Here is a 23264-nt window from a genome sequence, read left to right as displayed (position 1 = left end):
TCATCACGGAAACAGCGGCCTCCAGTCCGCTACACATCTCCAGGACCGGCTGTACTGCCCCTGGAACTCAGACAACAACCCAAGCAGCCATGGGACCCTCCATCTAAGGACAAGGATATTTCTCTGGACTTGTGGGGGGAGGGGTGTTACGACTCCTTAAAGGGACAGAGCTTGTATAACCTCCGCTTCCCCTCCGGCGCAAGAGTATGAGCTACTCAGGTGACTAGGGGGTGGAGCTGCCTCATAATTGGAGGAGCTCCCCACAGAATCTCAGCCCCAACCTGGTAGCAGTTCGGGGAAGGAGACCATGCGTGGAGTGGAATGTGGAGAGGAGACATTATTGTCACTAGTGTGGAATAAAGTGAGTTGTGCCCTGTCAGCCTGGCTTCTGGTAGAGTCTTTGCCTCTGTCTACAAACAGTTAGTTTGGGGCAACCAGATAAATACATGATAAGATGGAAATTTAAGGGTGTATTTCTTGTTGTGTTGCTGTACCTTCACTCGCCATTGTTCCACACAGACTCTGGCTCGAGCAATGGTGGGTTTACACTTTGTGGGGCCTGAGCTTGCCTTCATTTCTGCAGCACCCCAATGTCGTCACATCCCTACTCCCAATTACATCACGCCCACCATCGCCCCACAGAGCGGAAATGCACAAGTCACAAAACACAAATTGATCGCTGCTTAACTGCTTTAGTGCTTTTTATCTTTTAAATATACGCCTGTAATAATTGCTGCATTCAAATCCAGACTTATCCCTTGTCTGTATGATGGTAAAGATGGTCAATATTATGATATGTATCTTGAGGCGAGCAAACATGGAACTTGCTGATGAGCAACAAGATAGAAAAATCAGCCAATGACATCACTGTAGCACAGGCCAGTGCAGGATGGAATAAGTTGGTCCTAAGCAAAGACTCCAGTCAACAGGATGCATATGCTGCCACTCAGTATATTTCAGTCTCATTCAGTTTCAAAATTTAACTTCCTTACTTCCTCTCACAAAATTAAAGAAGTTATTGCTGTAAACCCACATGCATGTAGTATCCAATGAGTCCAAGTCACTATCAGTGGCTCTGTCTACAGGATTCCGTTCTTTGTCGGAGAAGAGACTTTCTGAATACCAATCTTCAGAGCGATCTTAGTTAGAACTATCAGCATGTGACTAGCTGCATCCATTAAATCAGCCCAGCAATGGTCCATTTTGAAAAACAGCATTTAAACAAGAGAATATGGAAGACAGTGAGATTTTTATGATTTCCTTGCTTCATTTCTTGTTGGCATTTAGTTAGATATTTGTACACAAAATCATCAATTGCATCATCATATGTAAAATCTTGTAAAGTCACACTTTCATTCGTCAGTGTTGCTGAACTTGTCAAATAATTTTTAACTCTTTTCAATACAGAAAAAGAATGCTCACTGAAAGCATTTTAGACAAGTATTGTGAAAAATATTTTCAGAATGGTTTCCACATTTGGAAAGGTTGCCTGCAAGGTATCACATACAAATCTGTACTAAACAGCTGATGATCTCTTAGCACAGAGCTCATCATTATCAATGAAAGTATGGAATTATTTCTCTTCATCTTCAAAACATTTTGTATTTACTGCAGTGTATTTTCACTTAATTTTTACTGCAGTGTCTTTTTGCATTCTCAGCCAAAATTCTGTTGAAAAGCACACAAAATAAATTAACAGTTTTCTCCAGAGATTCATTTCTACTCTGCAGTTGCACCATTATTGTGTCACAAATAATATTGACAGTTGCGATGATGAACTTGCTCAAGTTAGTGCCTCTGCTTGCGCCAAGCTATCGTCATTTCAAAATTCCATGACAAACTTTCAACTGAGGCTAAAAGTTATGTAGCATTCAATCAAGTTGTATCAACATTTTGCAGCAATTTGCTGACAGCATTAATTCTTTGAAGTAAACTGTTCCACAAAACAGTAAAAACTGCAATGTCATACTTCTCAAACTTCTCTGCTAAGGATTTTGCATTAGTTTTTAAATGTGTTTTTTATAATTTTGATGCAGCTATGCCTAATAAGGTTTCCCCTATACCACAAAGTTCATTTTCAAAGCCAAATCGGCACTTGCACATGCGGACCACCTATGTCACAAATTCTTTTGCCCAGCAAATGTTTTCCATTTACTTGCTCCATAACGCAATTGCAACATATTGCACCTATGCATGAAAACCTAAAAAAAGGATGCACATTTTGAACAAAGTCAACAAAAATGTACATCTGCCTCACAGGATACAGCTGCAGCACTGCAGATTATATTCAAAGAGTGGCAGAAACATGGGATGAATACTGCACAGGAGCTTGCATTGTTCAGTCTTGTTTGTCCGACCATATTTGTGGCATTATCGAAGCTTTGCCAACGACAATTTTCATGTTCACATTTAAATTTGCAATCAACACAGTTGTGGGATTTTAGTCGGACAAGACAAAGAAATCACGATACAACTTCACCATCACTGGTGACATATCTTAAAATTAATGTTAATTGCCTCACATGACTCACAGTTGGTGTTGAATCAACTATTATGGAATAGCATTTGGAATCTTTTGCCTCATTGCTGATTGGTTTTTGAGCCATCTGCCATTATAATGATGAAGTTATCCTAGGTTTGGTGTATTAAAAAATTGGTCTTTGCTGAGTCATAGCTTTTCAAATGTTCTTTGAGAAACTCATTAATTTCACTGAGATATTCAAGGCAGGCTAAAAAAACCTCTTCAAGTTGACAATGATGACTCATCATATCCTGTCAGAGGTAGCCCCAAAGAAGGCAGCTGTTTAACTGCGGCAGCAACACACTCATCACTTTCCTCCAATAAGAACAGTCCTTTTCAAACTGAGCCGAATACGCAGAAACAATTTTTTCAGACAGTTTACAGGCAGATTTTCCAATTCTGAGGCAGTGTGGAGGATCCGTGGCGTTTTACGCGGAAAAAATCGGTGGCGCCACCTCATTGATCCTGCAACCGGTGAGGGGCGAGCAGCCACGTCACATAAAACGCCAGGCCTTCACAAAATAAACTGCCGGAAGATTGCCGGGTCCGTGGGGAGAGCCTTCGTCCTGAGGCAGTTCCAACGGCATACGGCGTGCGCTGCGATGGCGCCGTTTCGGAGGGGGTGGAGCATGCGAAACCTGCATAAAACAGGCGCCGCTCCCGATTCCGTCATAAAAAAGGATTCTCCGCCCAATCGCCGATTAAGGAATCACCGGCGGGAAACGGAGAATCTCACCCCTTTAAACGAACACACACACATAGCTTTAATATGAGCTTTGGAAGTTTCATGATCAGCAATATCTCTTGATACGTTTCTCCAGTTAGAGTACCTGTGGACGAATGTATGTTTCCTTTTACTAGGATCACGGAATAATTTGCAAACATAGGCCTTAGAGGTTTCTGAAAAAAATCAACCAATTTCTCATTTGCTTCATCCCATTTCTTTTCACCCTCAGAAAATGGGACACATGAAGACTTCTAACCAGCTTTCGGCATCAAACTCTTTCCTCAAATTTTCCATATTACCTACGTTTTCTGGTTTATTTAGTACAAAATATTCTTATCATACCCAGTTAACAAATTTTGGCCATAAGGCAATGTCTTCAGGGTAGGTTTATTCCCTCACTTCAACAGAAGAAATATACTATTCCACTGCCATTTCGGATTTCTCCTCTTGTTCAGCTTTTTCAGTCGATGTGGTTTCTCTGGTAATTGGCAAGTTTAAGTAATCATATGTGAGTAATGAGGATGAATGTGTAGTTTGTGCACTGTTCAATACTGCAAACTTTTAAAAGTAAAATGACAAACTATCTTTTTGCCCAGCTTTATCTTCTTTCCCCACCTTCAATTTTCTGCATTTTTGACTGCTAGATTGATGGTGTTGCTTCATATTAACTGATCTTTCTTGACTGTAATGAATACAAATTTTCTGAAAGACCTGGTTTTGTTTGGGCTCCTCAGCCTTGGGGGTTTTGTCAGCCCTGCTGCACTCGCTGCTCGATGATGGCTACCCTGAGTCCCGACCAGCTGGCTGGCTCACTCACTACCTCCCTCATGGTTTTCTGTCACCAATTTGCCCAGCCCTGGCATTGCCTCACACCTCTCAGGCTCTGTTTGGTACGCACAGCACAAGGCCCTGTACCTAGGCATGTGTTTCATTGTAAGTCTGTCTCTGGGTTCCAGAGCTGAATACCTTCAAATCTTCAGGGCCACATGGTTCTGGTAGCCTGGGGCCTTGTAGGAGATGTTTCATTAATTCTCTACAGTCATAGTCAACAGGATTCATTTGGTTGTATCCGTACTTATACATAAGGGCTTTGCAGCAGCCGACACCAGTCCTGAGGCAATGGAGACAAAGCCAAGTAGGTCAAATTTTGTTGGCTTCTGATGAAACTAATGCCTCTGGGTCATGAGACAACCTGTGTGTCTTTGTCTGTATATGTGCTGACCAATCAGCAAGGCAGTAGCTATGGGGGTTACAGTAGGGGCTGGATCGTACGTAAGAAGCTGAAAGGTGTACTGAGAGAGTGAGGTATAAGAAGAGTCAGGAGTATAAATCCAGGCACAGCCAAATGGACTGGAAACCCACCTGCTGTTCTGTAAATTATATGCTGTTTCACCATCAACAACTTCAAAATTTTGAACTTCCAATGTTTCAAAATCATTCAGAAAAATAAACTCTTATTTCCCCAATATTTACTGCGATGGGCTTTGACACTTACTGAGTGGGGAGGGGGCATTGGCGAGGGTGTTAAACTCAGGAAGCCCGGAAGTACAGGTTTCCCTGAACACAGGCGAAATTCTCCAACCCCACGCAGGGTCGGAGAATCGCCTGGGGGCGCCTAACATCCCGCCCCCGCCGTGGCAGAGATTCTCCGCCACCCGAGAAGTGGCGGGGGCAGGAATCTTGCCCTGCCGATCAAAGTGGCCCCTGCAGCGATTCTCCGGCCCGGATGGGCCGAGGTCCCGCGGCTGGGAGGCCAATCCCGCCGCCGAGGTTTAAACCACCTCTGGAACGGCGGGCTCAGCGGCACGAGCAGGCCCCCGGGGTCCTGGGGGGGCGGGGGGCGATCGGACCCCGGGGGGTGCCCCCACAGTGGCCTGGCCCGCGATCGGGGCCCCCCAATCATGGGCCGGGCCAGTGCCCTGGGTGTACTAGTTTCTTCCGCGGCCGCCACGGCCTCCGCCATGGCGGAGGCGGAAGGGAACACCACATCACGCATGCGCCGACCGGCGAAAGCCTTTTGGCCAGTCCTGCTGGCGGGGGCGCCGGGTGTTTGCGCCAGTCTTCTGGTGCAAACCGCTCCGGCGCGGGGCTGGCCCCCAAAGGTGGGGAGAATTCCCCACCTTTGGGGAGGCGCGACCCCTAAGTGGTTGGCGCCACTCCCCTACTCCGGCACCCTCCGTCACGCCGGGTAGGGGAGAATGCCGCCCAAGGCATGTGTCATTTCTTTTCACTCCTGAAAGGCAGTCATTCAGCCAATGAACGCTACATTATAAGGACCAGCTACGTTGCAGGGATTTTGGATGGGAGTGAAGGCATGGGTAGAAAGGTTAAAGGGTGGGGTGGATAAAACATGATGAAGGGTAGAGGACTTTTTCAATCACACGGGGAATGTGGGCTTGTCGGAAGTTGGAGGAAAGCTAACAGAAGGTATCGAGTTTGGGAGAGCTGCAATATATCTCTGTGCATTGCACCAACTCAGTCTGCAGAACCTTTGAATTTGCAGGCACAAGTCACCAAATACAGACGGCGCGATTCTCCCAAAACGGGAGAAATCGTAAGGCTGGCGTCAAACCCGCCCGGGTTTGACGCCAGCGCGCCCCTTCCCGACCGGGAACCGATTCTGGTCCCCGGTCGGGGCTAGCAGCCCGACGCCGCAAGCTCCGGCATCACGGGCTTAACGAATTTCGTTAAGCCCGCTTGCCGGTGTTAGCGCCGGCTGACGCGTCATATGACGTCAGCCGCGCATGCGCGGATTGGAAGACTCCAACCCGCGCATGCGCGGATGACGTCATCGCGTATTTGCGCGAAACCCACGCATGCGCGGGCCGGGATGCCCCTCAGCCGCCCCGCGAATGGATACTGCGGGGCGGCGGAAGGACAAATAGTGCGCGGGCATCGGGCCCGCTGCCCGCGATCGGTGCCCACCGATCGCGGGCCCATGGCACCCTTGGCACGGCCGTGGTACTGCCGTGCCAATCGGTGCCATGGTTATAAAAAGCGAGTTGATCCCGCCGTTTTTACGAATGGCCAGACCAGGTCAGTTTGCCGTTCGTAAAAACAGCGTAAAGGGCTGGGACTTCGGCCCATCGAACAGCTGTGAATCGCTGCCGGCTTTAAAAAAACGGCGGCAGCGATTCGTGTCGGGAGTTGGGCGGGGCGGGGGGAGAATAGCGGGAGGGCGGGAAAAATGTCGGGAAGGTCCTCCCGCTATTCTCCGACCCGTCGTGGGGGTCGGAGAATTTCGCCCAGAGTGATAGTTTGGGAGACAAATAATGGGGTGGATTCTTTATTTGGGAGATGTTCTCCGTCCGGGGGAGAATTGCAATCGATTTACGTTCCCGCTGGAAATGCAAATCGGGAAGCAATTCCGTATCACTTGTCATGAAAATTTACACATGGTGAGGAATACGAGGGATTCCCTATCGGTCCGCCCATTCAAAATGGAGACGTTCTGCTGCTGGCTCCTCTCCACTGCACCGCAAAACAGACCCCACCTTCCCGCACCGCAAAGCAGACCCCATCCCAGGATTTCCTGAGTATCCCCTACCCCCAAATATGGTGGTGATCCAACTTGGCCCCATGGGCCCCCCTAACTAGGGAGACCCCCAAGAGAACCCCTTAATAGAGAGACCCCTCCAGGGGCGGAGACACCCCCACAGGGTCCCCCTGACTAGAGGGACCCACCCCCCTCTACATACCAATTAAAGAGCGGTAAGTGCATTGCAATGACACACTTGAGTGATTGGAATGTACTTGGTGATTGGAATACACTTACCTCTCTTTGATGTGGTTGATGTTTGTAAATATTGGGATTTCACTTAAAGGCACTCATCCATGAAGGGAGATGAATGAATCAAGGCGGCAGCTGGTTTGTATTAGCTGTCAGTCACAGCCACTATTAGAAAGGAATGAATGGCTTGAAACTAATGGATCTGCGGAGTTGATACACAGATCACAGCTGTTCTCCTTTGGGGAACGACACCTGGAGCATCCAGGTAAGTATTACAGCTGTAATCTTTTTCACTGCCTGTGTCTAGACTGCTCGCTAGCTTCCAGATGGGGGGAAGGGGGGGTCTGTAGTGGTGGGGGGTTCCTCTAGTCAGAGGATGCCTGTGCTGAGTCCCTTTAGTTAGCTGGTCTCTGTATGGGTCGCCTTAGTTAGGGGTCCCTGTGGGTCATCCCTATAGTTAGGGGGTCTCTGTTGGGGGACCCTCTGGTTTGCGTAGCCCTGTGGGGGGGGGGGGTCCCATTAGTTAGGGGTCATTGTGGGTGGTCCTGTTAGTTAGGAGTCTCTGTGGGGGGGGGGGGTCATTCAGTTAAGGGGTCCTGGGGGAGATCTCCCTATTCATAGGGTCCGGGGAGGGGCATCTCCGTATTAAAGGGGTCCCTGTGGGAAGGTGGGGTCTGGTAGAGGAGGGGTGGGTAGTTAGTGCATTATGAGGGGCGGGACGGTGGCCCTCAGATGGACTTTGGGTGCCATTCCCCTATAGAGTTACCACTTTGACCCATCACAAGGCCCACCACATCAGAGCCATGCTGGTAGATACCAGCAGTGATCCATGCCCACGTGATTCCCAGCCCAGGGGACCAGAGAAACACGAAGAGCTGGAGAATAGGGCGCTGAACCCTGTAAATGGATGCAAATAGTTCATTGCATTTATTTACATTCTCCAGCTAGCCCACGGTCGTGAACCTCGAACCTGGCACCAATGGGGTGTCGGAGCATTGCGTGGGCACTGATCCCGATTTTCCCCCCCCAGGCATTGTGGGATGAAGAATCCAGCCCAACAAGTCCAAGCTAAAGATTTTGACAAAGTCTCAATTTTTCAAGCATATTCATTGAAGAATTTACCCACAGACAAAAACGTGCATGTTGATCTGAAAAAGAGACAGCGGAATTTTCCTCCCCATCCGTGGCGTGTTCTGCAGCGGCGGGAAATGGCTTGCCAGTGGCCAGCAGTGGGATCTTCTGCTCCCGCATTTGTCAATGGGGTTTCCTGTTGAATGCAACCCTTGCCACCATGAAACCTGCAGCGTGGGTGTGCCATTGGCAGGCCCGAAGGTTCTCAGCAGCTTGAATGAGCAGAAAATCCATCCCATAATTTTACATCTATTCAATGAGGTGAGCTTTCAACCATGTATCTGAGCCATCACTAAGATGACTGTGATAACCTTTTATCCAGAAGCACTGAGGAAAAAAATGTAATCACGTTAAAATTGTTGACAAATGTGTAATTTTTTTAAATGTCGGAAAAGGACTTTTAAGAATTTGTATCACCTGTAAAGGGATCGATTATACTCTTTGGACATCAAAACATTTCAGCTAATGAGATCTGGGTTAGCACTGCTGCATCACAGCACCAAGGACCCAGGGTCGATCCTGGCCCCAGGTCACTGACCGAGTGGAGTTTACACATTCTCCTCGTGTTTGCATGGGTATCACCCTCACAGCCAAAGATGTGCAGGGTAGGTGGATTGACCATGCTAAATTGCCCCTTGATTGGAAAAAAAAAATTGCGCGCGTTAAATTTATTTTTAAAAAAGCTAATGTGATCCGGTCACCCTTGACATTCCTTCCCACAGGAATGAAGTTGAAATATGGAGGCTGTCTGGGGCACACACAAAAGCTGAGAAATCAAGAGTGGAGTTGCAAGTTAAGTAGGTTCCGGATAAAAAAAAGGGAAGTTTTCATGTCTGCCTATAGATAATTGACTAAGTCTTTGAAGGAAAAGGACCGGAATCCTATTTGGAAGAAATGTGCAGCTGGAACTGGACAATACAGGCAGGGTGGACTCCAAACTAATGCTGTTCCATCTGCAATTTATAGGCTGGGATTCTCTGGACTCCCAGCCACGTGTTTCTCGGCGACAGGAGGCAGCACACCATTCGCTCCCGCTGCTGTCAATGGGAATTCCCATTGAAGCCACTCCACTCCCCAGGAATGCGTGTGTGAGGCTGCTCTGACGGCGGGACCTGAGAATCTCAGAGAATGGCAGGAGGATTCCAGCCACAGCTTGTGTGAAGACTGTGATTTGCCTTTAATTCATGTTTAATTTGCATTGATTCTTATTTGCATTAACATTAAAGGGTACAGGGCAGCACAGTGGCGCAGTGGTTAGCACTGCTGCCTCCGGCGCCGAGGTCCCAGGTTCAGTCCCGGCTCTGGGTCACTGTGTGGAGTTTGCACATTCTCCCTGTGTTTGCATGGGTCTTACCACCACAACCCAAATATGTGCAGGGTAGGTGGATTGGCCCACACTAAATTTCCCCTTAATTGAAAAAAATGAGTTTGGTACTCTAAATTTATTTTTTAAAAACATTAAAGGGTACAAAAAGCAAAATCCTATTGCCAATTTCTTCCTTTGGGGCTTAATTTGGTCAACTTGTTGATTTTGTTTCATTGATAACTACAGAGATTTAGCCACTGCATATTTTCATCTCTATACCATCCTAACTCCAACTCTGCTTCAATGCTTCTGCTCTCGACTTGACTATTTTAATGAATTCTGGGCTTTCCTCCCACAACCTAGTTACCTGCAGTATGTGTTACTGTTAACCTTGTCTGGTGCAGGTAACCTGCGGTATGTGTTACTGTTAACTTTGTCTGGTGCAGTTAACCTGCAATATGTGTTATAGTTAACCTTGTCTGGTGTAGTTAACCAGCAGTATGTGTTACTGTTAACCTTGTCAGGTGTAGGTAATCTACAGTACGTGTTACTGTTAACCTTGTCTGGTGTAGGTAATCTGCAGTACGTGTTACTGTTAACCTTGTCTGGTGTAGGTAATCTGCAGTATGTGTTATAGTTAACCTTGTCTGGTGTAGGAAACCTGCAGTGTGTGTCACAGTTAACCGTATCCAGTATTGGCAATCTGCAGTATATGTTACTGTTCATAGAATCATAGAATCATCGAATTTACAGTACAGAAGGAGGCCATTCGGCTAATCAAGTCTGCACTGTCCCTTGGAAAGAGCCCCCTACCCAAGCCCCCACCCTATCGTCGTAAGCTAATAACCCCACCTGACCTTTATTTTTGGACACTTAAGGCAATTTATTATAACCAATCCACCTAACCCTGTCTGTTAACCTTGTCTAGTGTAGGTAACCTGCAGTATATGTTACTGCTAACCTTGTCCAGTGTAGGTGACCTGCAGTATGTGTAACTGTTAACCTTGTCTGTTGTAGGAAACTTCCAGTATGTGTTACTGTTAACCTTGTCTGGTGGAGCGAACCTGCAGTACTGGTCATGCCCTCAGATCCTGCGTGGACCAACTGACGGCTTTGTTTGCAGATGTCTCCAACCTCTCCCTACTCCAATCCGAGGTTCCCACCTGCTTCAAGAAGACTTCTATCATAGCAGCGACAAAGAAGAACCAGGAAACGTGTCTCAACGCCGACCATCCAGTAGTCTTGACATTACCATGAAGTGCTTTGAGAGATTCGTCATGAGACACATCAACTCCATTCTCCCAGACTGCCTTGATCCACTGCAATTTGCATACCGCCACAACTGGTCCACAGCAGACACTATCTCCCTGGCCCTACACTCATCCATAGAGCATCTCGACAACAAGGACTCCTACATCAGACTCCTATTCATTGACTACAGCTCTGCTTTCAACACCATAATCCCAGCCAAGCTCATGTCAAAACTTCAAAATCTAGGACTTGACTCCTCCCTCTGTAACTGGATCCTTGACTTCCAGACCCATAGACCACAATCAGCAAGGATAAACAACGAGACCTCCTCCATGATAGACCTCAATACCGGAACCCATCAAGGCTGTGTACTTAGCTCCCTACTATACTCCCTATACACACACGACTATGTGGCAAAAGTCAACTCCAACTCTATCTACAAATTTTCTGATGAAACAACCGTAGTGGGTCAGATCTCAAACAATGATGAATCAGAGTATAGAAGGGAGATAGAGAACCTAGTGGCATGGTGCAATGACAACACCCTCTCATCAATTTCAGCAAAACTAAGGAGCTGGTCATCAACTCCAAGAAGGGAAGTGTCATACACAGCCCTGTCTGTATCAATGATGCTGAGGTGGAGATGGTTGACAGCTTCAAATTCCTGGGTGTACACATCAACAACAATCTGCCCTGGTCCACCCACGCCGACGCTCCGACCAAGAAAGCACAACTAATCCTTTACTGCCTCAGAAAACTAAGAAAATTTAGCATTTCCACATTGACTCTTTCCCAATTTTTACAGATGCACCATAGAAAGCATCACAGCTTGGAATGGCAACTGCTCAACCCAAGACCATAAGAAATTACAGAGAGTTGTGAACACAGCCCAATCCATCACATGAACCAGCCTCTCATCCATTGGCTCTGTCTACACCTGTTGCTGCCTTGGGAATGCAGACAGCATAATCAAAGGCCCTTCCCACCTGGGCTATTCTCTCTTCCAACCTCTTCCATCGGGCAGGAGATGCAAAAGTCTGAGATTACAAAAGTCACATTAACAGATTCAAAAACAGCTTCTTCCCCACATTTACCAAACTCCTGAATGGCCCTCTTGTGGACTGAACAGATCTCTCTGCCCATCTTCTTTACTGTTGTAGCACTACACTCCATAGGATTTACGTTACGACTATGTATTTACATTGTGTAATTATCGTATGTCCTGTGTTTTTCATTTATGGAACGATCTGTCTGGACTGTACGCAGAACAATACTTTTCACTGTACCTTGGCACATGTGACAATAAATCTAAATCAAATCTAAATCAAATCAATTCAGTATATGTTACTGTCATGCATATCTGGTGCAGGTAATCTGCAGTGTATGTTACTGTCATGCATGTCCAGTAAAGTTAATCTGCAGTATGTGTTACTGTTACCCTTGTCCAGTGTAGGTAACCTGCAATATGTGTTAGTGTTACACTTGTTCAGTGTAGGTAACCTGCAGTATGTGTTAGTGTTAACCTTGTCCAGTCCAGGTAACCTGCAGTATGTGTTAGCGTTAACCTTGTCCAGTGCAGGTAACCTGCAGTGTGTGTTAGTGTTAACCTTGTATAGTGCAGGTAACCTGCATTATGTGTTACTGTTACCCTGTCCAGGTAGGTAACCTGCAGTCTATGTTACTATTAATGTTGTCCAGTGTAGGTCTCCTGCAGTCTATGTTACTGTTAACATCCAGTGTAGGTAACCTGAAGTATGCGTTACTGTTAACCTTGTCTGGTGTAGCTAACCTGCAGTATGTGCAACTGTTACCCTTGTCTGATGTAGATATCCTGTAGTGTGTGTTACTGTTACCCTTGTCCAGTGTACGTATCCTGCAGTATGTGTTACTGTCACTGTTTTCTGGTGTTGGTAACCTGCAGTATGTGTTACTGTTAACCTTGTCTGGCACAGGTGACCTGCAGTATGTGTTACTGTTACTGTTTTCTGAGTTAGGTAAACTACATTATGTGTTACTGTTTCTGCTTTCTGGGGCAGGTAACCTGCAGTATGCGTTATTGTTTTCTGGGGTAGGTAAACTGTAGTATATGCTACTGTTACTGTTTTCTGGGCTAGGTAAACTGCAGTGTCTATTAGCGTTAACCATGTCTGACAATGTTACATATGATCTATGGAACATACCAGTCTGAAAAATGAGAAATTAGATGTCCTCCTCAAATTGTGGACGATGAGTGACACCCTCTGCCCAGCAGCATTAAAATGTTTAATGTCAGTGACCACAAATTTGGCCTTTGCGGCCAACATAATTATCACCTACTTTTAGGGTAATTGGAGATTTTCTTATCCACAATTAATTCCCAATAAATTTGGTAACTTTTTAGATTGTCTCCACCTGGCTAATTTTGACACACAATTAAAGCATTTGCAGCATTTTTATTTTGATGCAACCTTCTTTAAATTTATTAGCTTGCTGATTTTGGGTTAATGTTACATAGAAATACATTTAATTCACATCACATAAACAGGCTATGATCCACAAAAGCCTCGCTCCCACCGTTCCCCACTATCCCCACTCCTTTGCTTATTCTTCCATTCCTTTCTCTCTCTCCCTCCTGTACTTATCCAACTTACCCTTAAATGGGTCAGTGATATTCACCTCAATCACTCTATGTTATAGCATGTTGCACATTCTAACCAATCTCGAGCTAAAGTAATTTCTCCTGAATTCCTTCATTGAATTTATGCCTGCTAGCTTTGGGCTCCCCACTTCTCTGCTTCTACCCTATCAAGCCACTTCATAATGTTGAAGACTACTATTTAGTTACCCTTCAGTTTTTTGTTTTGGAGGCAAAATTGGCCCAGCTTGTTTCAGGCTTCTTGATATTTATAACTTCTCAGTTCTGATATTCTTGGATTTTTTTCCACCTTCTCCTTTATATCAGGCTGAATTCTCCGGTCTCCCAGCCAGGTGTTTCTTGGCAGCGTGCCATTCGCTGCCGGCAGGATTCTCTACCCCCGCTGCTTGTCAATGGAATTTCCCATTGAAGCTACCACACATCGCCGGAAAGCTGTGGGCAGGGGCCGCTGCCCATGGGAAAAGAGAATCCCAACGGCCGGGGATGTCTGGCCATCATTTATTTTTGGAAAGTACATTGCAATAACAAAGCCAATGCTGAAACATGTGTAGCTGTAACATTCAGATGGTGAAGCTACAACACAGGACTACTTGTATAAGTAGCAAGTAATAGACAGAGCTAAGCAGTTTTGCAATTAACATCTCAGACTAATCTCTCCAGTCCTGTCACATCCAGCCGTGAATGGTGGTGGACAATTGAACAATGCGCTGGAGGATAAGGCTCACAAATATCCCCATCTTCAATAATGGAGGAGCCCAGCACATATATGCAAAAGACAAGGCTGAGGCATTCACTACAATCTTCAGCCAGAAGTGCCGAGTGGATGATCCATCTCGGTCTCCTCCGGAGGTCCTCAGCATCATAGATGTCAGTCTTCAGCCAATACGATGCACTCCATGTGATATCAAGAAACGGCTGAAGGTACCAGATATTGCAAGGCTATGGTACCGGATATTGCAAGCTAGCGCTTTTCCAGGAGACACATCCGGAGTGAGACTCATCCAGAGTGGGGATTGCAACTTGGTAATTTGGTGCAGTGAGGTAAATCAGGGAAGGTAAGTGGAAAATCTAATTCTGCTGTTTTTCAGTTAAAAGTGCAGTGTGTAGCCTAGTGTCTGATTGGTTGAAGCTGCCCCCACCCTAATTGCTGAGAGGCAGTTATCTGTCAATCACCTGAGGCCTGTTTAGGGGCACATTGTATTCTTCTCTTTGAAGTTAAGGTATTTTTTGAGTCATCAATTAGCTGAGGTCTGTATAAAAGACAGACAGAGAGCGCACTCAGTAAGCTAGCGCTTTTCCAGGAGACACATCCGGAGTGAGACTCATCCAGAGTGGGGATTGCAACTTGGTAATTTGGTGCAGTGAGGTAAATCGGTGCAGAGTGTGAGGAGGTGCTTTTTCAGAGGTGCTTTTTAACCCTGGTAAGTGACTGGTAAGTAGTTTTTCTTTTCATTCTTTTCATTGTCTAATTTATTTATTTTTATTTTGAAATTGTTGTTGTATAAGTTTACCTAAGGTTTAAGACATGGCAGGAGATCCCAGACCCGTGTCATGCTCCTCGTGTGCGATGTGGGAACTCAGGGATACGTCCACTGTCCCTGGCTCCTTCACGTGCAAGAAGTGTGTTCAGTTGCAGCTCTTGTTAGACCGCTTGACGGCTCTGGAGCTGCGGATGGACTCACTTTGGAGCATCCGTGATGCTGAGGAGGTCGTGGATAGCACATTTAGCGAGTTGGTCACACCGCAGGTGAAAATTAATGAGGGAGATAGAAAATGGGTGACCAAAAGAAAGAGCAAGAGTAGGAAGGCAGTGCAAGTGTCCCCTGCGGTCATCTCCCTGCAAAACAGATATACCGCTTTGGATACTGTTGAGGGAGATGGCTCACCAGGGGAAGGCAGCAGAGGCCAGGTTCATGGCACCGTGGCTGGCTCTGCTGCACAGCAGGGCAGGAAGAAAAATGGCAGGGCTATAGTGATAGGGGATTCGATCGTAAGGGGAATAGATAGGCAGTTCTGTGGACGCAATCGAGACTCCAGGATGGTATGTTGCCTCCCTGGTGCAAGGGTCAATGATGTCTCGGAGCGGCTGCAGGACATTCTGGGGGGGAGGGTGAACAGCCAGCTGTCGTGGTGCACATAGGCACCAACGATATAGGTAAAAAAACGGGATGAGGTCCTACAAGCAGAATTCACGGAGTTAGGAGTTAAACTAAAAAGTAGGACCTTAAAGGTAGTAATCTCAGGATTGCTACCAGTGCCACGAGCTAGTCAGAGTAGGAATGTCAGGATAGATAGGATGAATGTGTGGCTCGAGAGATGGTGCAAGAGGGAGGGATTCAAATTCGTTGGGCATTGGGACCGGTTCTGGGGGAGGCGGGACCAGTACAAACCGGACGATCTGCACCTGGGCAGGACTGGAACCGATGTCTTGGCGGGGGGGGGGGGGGTTTCTAGAGCTGTTGGGGAGGGCTTAAACTAATGTGGCAGGGGGATGGGAACCGATGCAGGAAGTTGGAAGGTACAGGGACAGAAGCAAAAGGAAGTAAGTGGAAAAGTGCAACGCAGAGAAGACATAGTCAAAAACCTAAAAGGGCGACAGTACAAGATACAGTGACTGAGGGGAGCTCAGTGAATAGGCCCAGTAATAACAAAAGGAATAAAACTGGAGATGTTAAGATTCAAAACAGAGGTAAAAAAACCAACATAAGTGTACTTTACCTGAATGCTCGTAGTATTCGGAATAAAGTAAATGAGTTGATGGCACAAATCATCGTAAATGACTATGATTTAGTGGCCATTACTGAAACATGGTTAAAGGATGGTCACGACTGGGAGTTAAATATCCGAGGGTATCAAACTATTCGGAAGGACAGAGTGGATGGTAAGGGAGGTGGTGTTGCTCTGTTATTTAAGGATGACATCCGGGCAATAGTAAGGGATGACATCGGTGCTATGGAGGATAAGGTTGAATCCATTTGGGTGGAAATCAGGAATAGTAAGGCGAAAAAGTCACTGATAGGAGTAGTCTATCGGCCACCAAATAGTAACGTTATGGTGGGGCAGGAAATAAACAAAGAAATAACTGATGCATGTAGAAATGGTACAGCAGTTATCATGGGGGATTTTAATCTACATGTTGATTGGTTTAACCAGGTCGGTCAAGGCAACCTTGAGGAGGAGTTTATAGAATGTATCCGCGATAGTTTCCTAGAACAGTATGTAATGGAACCTACGAGGGAACAAGCGGTCCTGGATCTTGTCCTGTGTAATGAGACAGGATTAATTCATGATCTCATAGTTAGGGATCCTCTCGGAAGGAGCGATCACAATATGGTGGAATTTAAAATACAGATGGAGGGTGAGAAAGTAAAATCAAATACTAGTGTTTTGTGTTTAAACAAAGGAGATTACAAGGGGATGAGAGAAGAACTAGCTAAGGTAGACTGGGAGCTAAGACTTTATGGTCGAACAGTTGGGGAACAGTGGAGAACCTTCCAAGCGATTTTTCACAGTGCTCAGAAAAGGTTTATACCAACAAAAAGGAAGGACGGTAGAAAGAGGGAAAATCGACCATGGATATCTAAGGAAATAAGGGAGAGTATCAAATTGAAGGAAAAAGCATATAAAGTGGCAAAGATTGCTGGGAGATTAGAGGACTGGGAAATCTTTAGGGGGCAACAGAAAGCTACTAAAAAAGCTATAAAGAAGAGTAAGATAGAGTATGAGAGTAAACTTGCTCAGAATATAAAAACAGACAGTGAAAGTTTTTACAAATATATTAAACAAAAAAGAGTGGCTAAAGTAAATATTGGTCCTTTAGAGGATGAGAAGGGAGTTTTAATAATGGGAAATGAGGAAATGGCTGAGGAACTGAACAGATTTTTTGGGTCAGTCTTCACAGTGGAAGACACAAATAACATGCCATTGACTGATAGAAATGAGGCTATGACAGGTGAGGACCTTGAGAGGATTGTTATCACTAAGGAGGTAGTGATGGGCAAGCTAATGGGGCTAAAGGTAGACAAGTCTCCTGGCCCTCATGGAATGCATCCCAGAGTGCTAAAAGAGATGGCTAGGGAAATTGCAGATGCACTAGTGATAATTTACCGAAATTCACTAGACTCTGGGGTGGTCCCGGTGGATTGGAAATTAGCAAACGTGACACCACTGTTTAAAAAAGGAGGTAGGCAGAAAGCAGGAAATTATAGGCCAGTGAGCTTAACTTCGGTAGTAGGGAAGATGCTGGAATCTATCATCAAGGAAGAAATAGCGAGGCATCTGGATAGAAATTGTCCAATTGGGCAGACGCAGCATGGGTTCATAAAGGGCAGGTCATGCTTAACTAATTTAGTGGAATTTTTTGAGGACATTACCAGTGCAGTAGATAACGGGGAGCCGATGGATGTGGTATATCTGGATTTCCAGAAAGCCTTTGACAAGGTGCCACACAAAAGGTTGCTGCATAAGATAAAGATGCATGGCATTAAGGGTAAAGTAGTAGCATGGATAGAGGATTGGTTAATTAATAGAAAGCAAAGAGTGGGGATTAATGGGTGTTTCTCTGGTTGGCAATCAGTAGCTAGTAGTGTCCCTCAGGGATCAGTGTTGGGCCCACAATTGTTCACAATTTACATAGATGATTTGGAGTTGGGGACCAAGGGCAATGTGTCCAAGTTTGCAGATGACACTAAGATGAGTGGTAAAGCGAAAAGTGCGGAGGATACTGGAAGTCTGCAGAGGGATTTGGATAGGTTACGTGAATGGGCTAGGGTCTGGCAGATGGAATACAATGTTGACAAATGTGAGGTTATCCATTTTGGTAGGAATAACAGCAAACGGGAATATTTTTTAAACGATAAAATATTAAAGCATGCCGTTGTGCAGAGAGACTTGGGTGTGCTAGTGCATGAGTCACAGAAGGTTGGTTTACAGGTGCAACAGGTGATTAAGAAGGCAAATGGAATTTTGTCCTTCATTGCTAGAGGGATGGAGTTTAAGACTAGGGAGGTTATGTTGCAATTGTATAAGGTGTTAGTGAGGCCACACCTGGAGTATTGTGTTCAGTTTTGGTCTCCTTACTTGAGAAAGGACGTACTGGCACTGGAGGGTGTGCAGAGGAGATTCACTAGGTTAATCCCAGAGCTGAAGAGGTTGGATTATGAGGAGAGGTTGAGTAGACTGGGACTGTACTCGTTGGAATTTAGAAGGATGAGGGGGGATCTTATAGAAACATTTAAAATTATGAAGGGAATAGATAGGATAGATGCGGGCAGGTTCTTTCCACTGGCGGGTGAAAGCAGAACTAGGGGACATAGCCTCAAAATAAGGGTAAGTAGATTTAGGACTGAGTTTAGGAGGAACTTCTTCACCCAAAGGGTTGTGAATCTATGGAATTCCTTGCCCAGTGAAGCAGTTGAGGCTCCTTCATTACATGTTTTTAAGGTAAAGCTAGATAGTTTTTTGAAGAATAAAGGGATTAAGGGTTATGGTGTTCGGGCCGGAAAGTGGAGCTGAGTCCACAAAAGATCAGCCATGATCTCATTGAATGGCGGAGCAGGCTCGAGGGGCCAGATGGCCTACTCCTGCTCCTAGTTCTTATGTTCTTATGTTCTTATGTTCTTATGGGCCCAGACAATATTCCGGCAATAGTACTGAAGAATTGTCTTTCAGAACAGTTACAATACAGGCATCTACCCAGCAATGTGGAAAATTGCTCAGGTGTGTCCTGCACACAAGAAACAGGACAAATCCAACCCAGCCAATTACTGCTCTATCAGTCTACTCTCCAGCATCAGCAAAGTGATCGAACGAGCCACCAACAGTGCTATCAAACAGCACTTACTCAGCATTAATCTGCTCATGGGCACTCAGTTTGGGATCCGCCAGGGTCACTCAGCTCCTGACCTCAATCCAGCCTTGGTTCAAAAATGGACAAAAGAGCTGAATGTCAGAGGTGAGGTGAGGGTGACTACCCTTGACATCAAGGCAGCATTTGACCGAGTATGGCATCAACAAGCCCTGGCTAAACTGGAGTCAATGGGAACCGGGGGGGGGGGGGGGGGGGGGGAGGGGGGAACTCTCCACTGGTTGGAGTCACACCTGGCACAAAGGAAGATGGTTGTGGTGGTTGGAGGTTAATCATTTCAACTCCAGGATATCACTGCAGGAGTTCCTCAGGGTAGTGTCCTAGGCCCAACCATCATCAGCTGCTTCATCAATGATCTACCTTCCATCATAAGGCCGAAGTGGGGATGTTTGCGGATCACAGCACAACGTTCAGCATCATTCGCGACTCCTCAGATAATGAAGCAGTCCATGTCCAAATGCAGCAAGACCTGGACAATATCCAGGCTTGGGCTGACAAGTGGCAAGTTACAGGCACATCACACAAGTGCCAGGCAATGACCACCTCCTGCAAGAGAGGATTTAACCACCACCCCTTGACATTCAACGGCATTACCATTGCTCAACTCCCACAATTAACCCTGGGGATTACCATTGATCAGAAATGGAACTGGACTAGCCATATTAATACTGCGGCTACCAGGGCAGGTCAAAGGCTAGGAATCCTATGGTGAGTAACTTACCTCCTGAACCCCCTAACCCCCCCCCGCCAAGCCTGCCCACCACCTACAAGTTACAAGTCAGGAATGTAATGCAATACTCTCAATTTGCCTGGATAAGTGCAGCTCCAACAACACTCAAGAAGCATAACACCATCATGACAAAGCAGCCCACTTGATTGCTCCCCCTTCCACAAACATTCAAACCCTCCGCCATTGACAAACAGTGGCTGTTGTATGTACCATCTACAAGATGCACAGCAATAACTCACCAAGGTTCCTTAGACAGCACCTTCTAAGCCCACGACCACTACCATCTAGAAGGACAAGAGCAGCAGATAACTGGAAACTCCACCACCTGGAGGTTCCCCTCCAAGTCACTCACCACCCTGACTTGGAAATATATTGCCGTTCCTTCACTGTCACTGGGGTAAAATACTGCAATTCCCTTGCTAACAGCAGTGTGGGTGTATCTGCACCTCAGGGACTGCACCGGTTCAAGAAGGCAACTCACCACCACCTTCTGAAGGACAACTAGGGATGGAGAATTAATGTTGGCCCAACCAGCTACGTCCACATCCTGTAAATTAATTTTTTTTAAACTTGTGCCTCGTAGATGATGGACAGGCTTTGAGTCAGGAGGTGAGTTACAAATTGCATGATTCCTCGCCTCTGACCTGCTCTTGTAGCCACAGTACTTATGTGGCTGGTCCAGTCTAGTTTCTGGTCAATGGTAACACTCAGAATGTTGATAGTAGGGGATTCTGTATTGGTAATGCTATTGAATGTCATTGTCATGTTACGAGAAGCCCCTGGCAAATTTCTCAACTCATCAAGGAAGGGGTATTCATTTGACTGCTTCATTTCAAATTCTATAATGCAGGCAAAGTGTACGAGTGAGTCTGTCAGTCTGTGAATGGTCCTGTAAGTAAGTCAGTAGGTAATGTAAATGTAGTTCTTATACAGAAAACTACCGAAAAATATTGCAAGCATTTAGCATTATTTCCTCCTCTTTCTTGATGAAGGCTCATACTTGAAGGTTAAAACAATCCTTTGGCTGTGGGCTTCCCTGGAACCTCAGTCATGTGCCATGGATGCTTAGTTAGCTTTCAACATTGGCTAAGAGACTGGACCAGAGCCATAACTTTCTAAAGTTATATGACAGTGCGGAAAAGATCGATTCGTTCCAGGAGTGATAATATAAGAAACAGGCTTAGTTATTTTATAAACATATTTTATTAAAAACAAAAGAGAAACAATATTTAAAATTTTAAACTTCGACCCTAACAATAGCAGATTAAATGTAGTTTCTTCCCATTAAACATCACTTCAACAGAACATGCAGCTCTCATGCACAGGAAGACAAAGGCAATGCATGCATTTACGAAGCAATCTTTCTTCTGTTAGGGACATTTGTTCAGAATCCGTTTCCAAAGCCTGCCTCGGTGGCAACGTTCATGACTTCTCTCGGTTGATTTCCAAAGCCGTCTCCTCTACCTGTTCAAATCAGGATTTATTCTCTATCTCTCTCTAGCTTCACTGGCTCCACCCAGCCCCTCAAACAAATCCCTCTGCAGTTTCCAGACTTAAACCTATCATCATTACCTTGACTGTTTGATTGTTCACTCCTGTTTATACAAAAGAACAGAGCCATGCTATTGATATGCAACTCCCATTGACAGACAAAGAAACCATCAGACTTTGTAATGGGCTAATAGCTGATCAGACAGGAGTGTCCCGAAGAACAATCTTGTTGGCATCCTGTATATTCCCACTAATGGGTTTACTGCTGACTGGAACAATATAACTTGGCCAGGTACGGGTGTATCCCGCTGACACCGTGCTAGCAGTATTTTCCATCAGTTAGTTCAATCCCTAAATTCCCTACTGCATCTTCAATCTGATTTCTGGACCAAATGTCCCAATATCTCCCTTGGTAACACATGTGGCCATTGTTTAGAAACGTTTGAGCTAGGACAGCAGCAGGGTTAAGCTCAATTTGCCATTACCTGATGTTCAGGCAGTCACATTTTTCAACAGGAGCCATTGAGTGGAGATTCGGCACAGGTATCCTGGCTGGTCATTCTCCTTCTCATATCTGCATGGGTCATGTATTTTACCAAAGAATATGGGCGGGATTCTCCGTTGGCAGACGCCAAAATTGGGGCATGCGATCGGGCGGAGAATAGCTCCTGCTGCCAAAATCGTGGCAAGTGCTGGTTTGATGCTGAATCGGGATGCTCCGCCTCCCCGGAAATGGAGCCGTGCGTGGTTGAAACACCATTCGCATATCATTAGTGGGCCCATCCCGATTTTCCGCCTCCGATGGGCCAAGTTCATGATGTGTGCTGTCACAAATCATGAACCTGGAGTGGCGCATCCTGAGAGAGAGGGTGTATGGACAGTGCCCAGCACCGCCATACTTCGCCGACAGCCGTACTGCTGGAAAGGGGGGCTTCTGCCAGGACTGGGGGGGAGCAGTGGGAGTGGGCTATGGGGTCGGGGTGGCAAGGCAGCCATGCACAATAAAGAGGAACAGCTGGTGCAGTATTTTCAGTGGTGTATGAACAGAACATTAGAGGACTCGTGAGTTCAAATCCTACCCTAAATGCATGGTTAAGCTCATTTGTTCTTCTTAGGTTGGGTGTTAGATTAACACCATTCACCAGCAGCATAACTCTTACAGAAAGAAATATTACAGGGACGACCCTATCATATAGTTGCATAGCTGGCCTGGCACCCATAAAGTACACATAGAAGTTCTGATCTCCAAAGAAGGAAGAGTGATGCTGTCTTTAGATATTTGCTGGGGCTGAAACTAACTCCCCACCGGTAATTTTGTGATATGTTGCCAAGACACTAATCTTTGAAAACTTTGTCCTCACTTCAGTGCAGAATGATCAGTTGCTGTGCAGCTTGTGTTTGCCTGCACAAATAATCCGAGGACAGTCTTTACCTTCAAGTATTTTCTCCTGGGATTGACAAAGTGTTACATTTAGTAACACTTTTAAGTGTGTCATGCCCAAAATGGCCATGTCATTTTATGAACTTCCAGTCAATGCTTTTAGAAATTGGACACAAACAAGCTGTTGAGATGGCTGCCACAAATCATGTGACTTTTGTGTTTAGACTACAGACAGAAACAAATTATCTGACGAATAACCAATTAAATACGGACATAGGTGAGGCTAACTTGCAACCATCTGTGGCATTCACACATATCATTGTTTAAGGTTGGGCCCACACCTAAAGACTATGGCATTTCCAGACTGCCTGTCTGCATGTTTCATACTGGACAAAAGGGAAGATTGAAACTCAATGACCACGATCAACTTTTCCCCCATCCAAACTGGACTGGGCGGGCCACAGAATGTCAACCCAGAAGTCATATGACCGAAAC

This window comes from Scyliorhinus canicula, chromosome 9, assembly GCF_902713615.1.
Source record: "Scyliorhinus canicula chromosome 9, sScyCan1.1, whole genome shotgun sequence".
Classification (NCBI taxonomy): Eukaryota; Metazoa; Chordata; class Chondrichthyes; order Carcharhiniformes; family Scyliorhinidae; genus Scyliorhinus; species Scyliorhinus canicula.
This window is presented reverse-complemented; position numbering follows the sequence as displayed.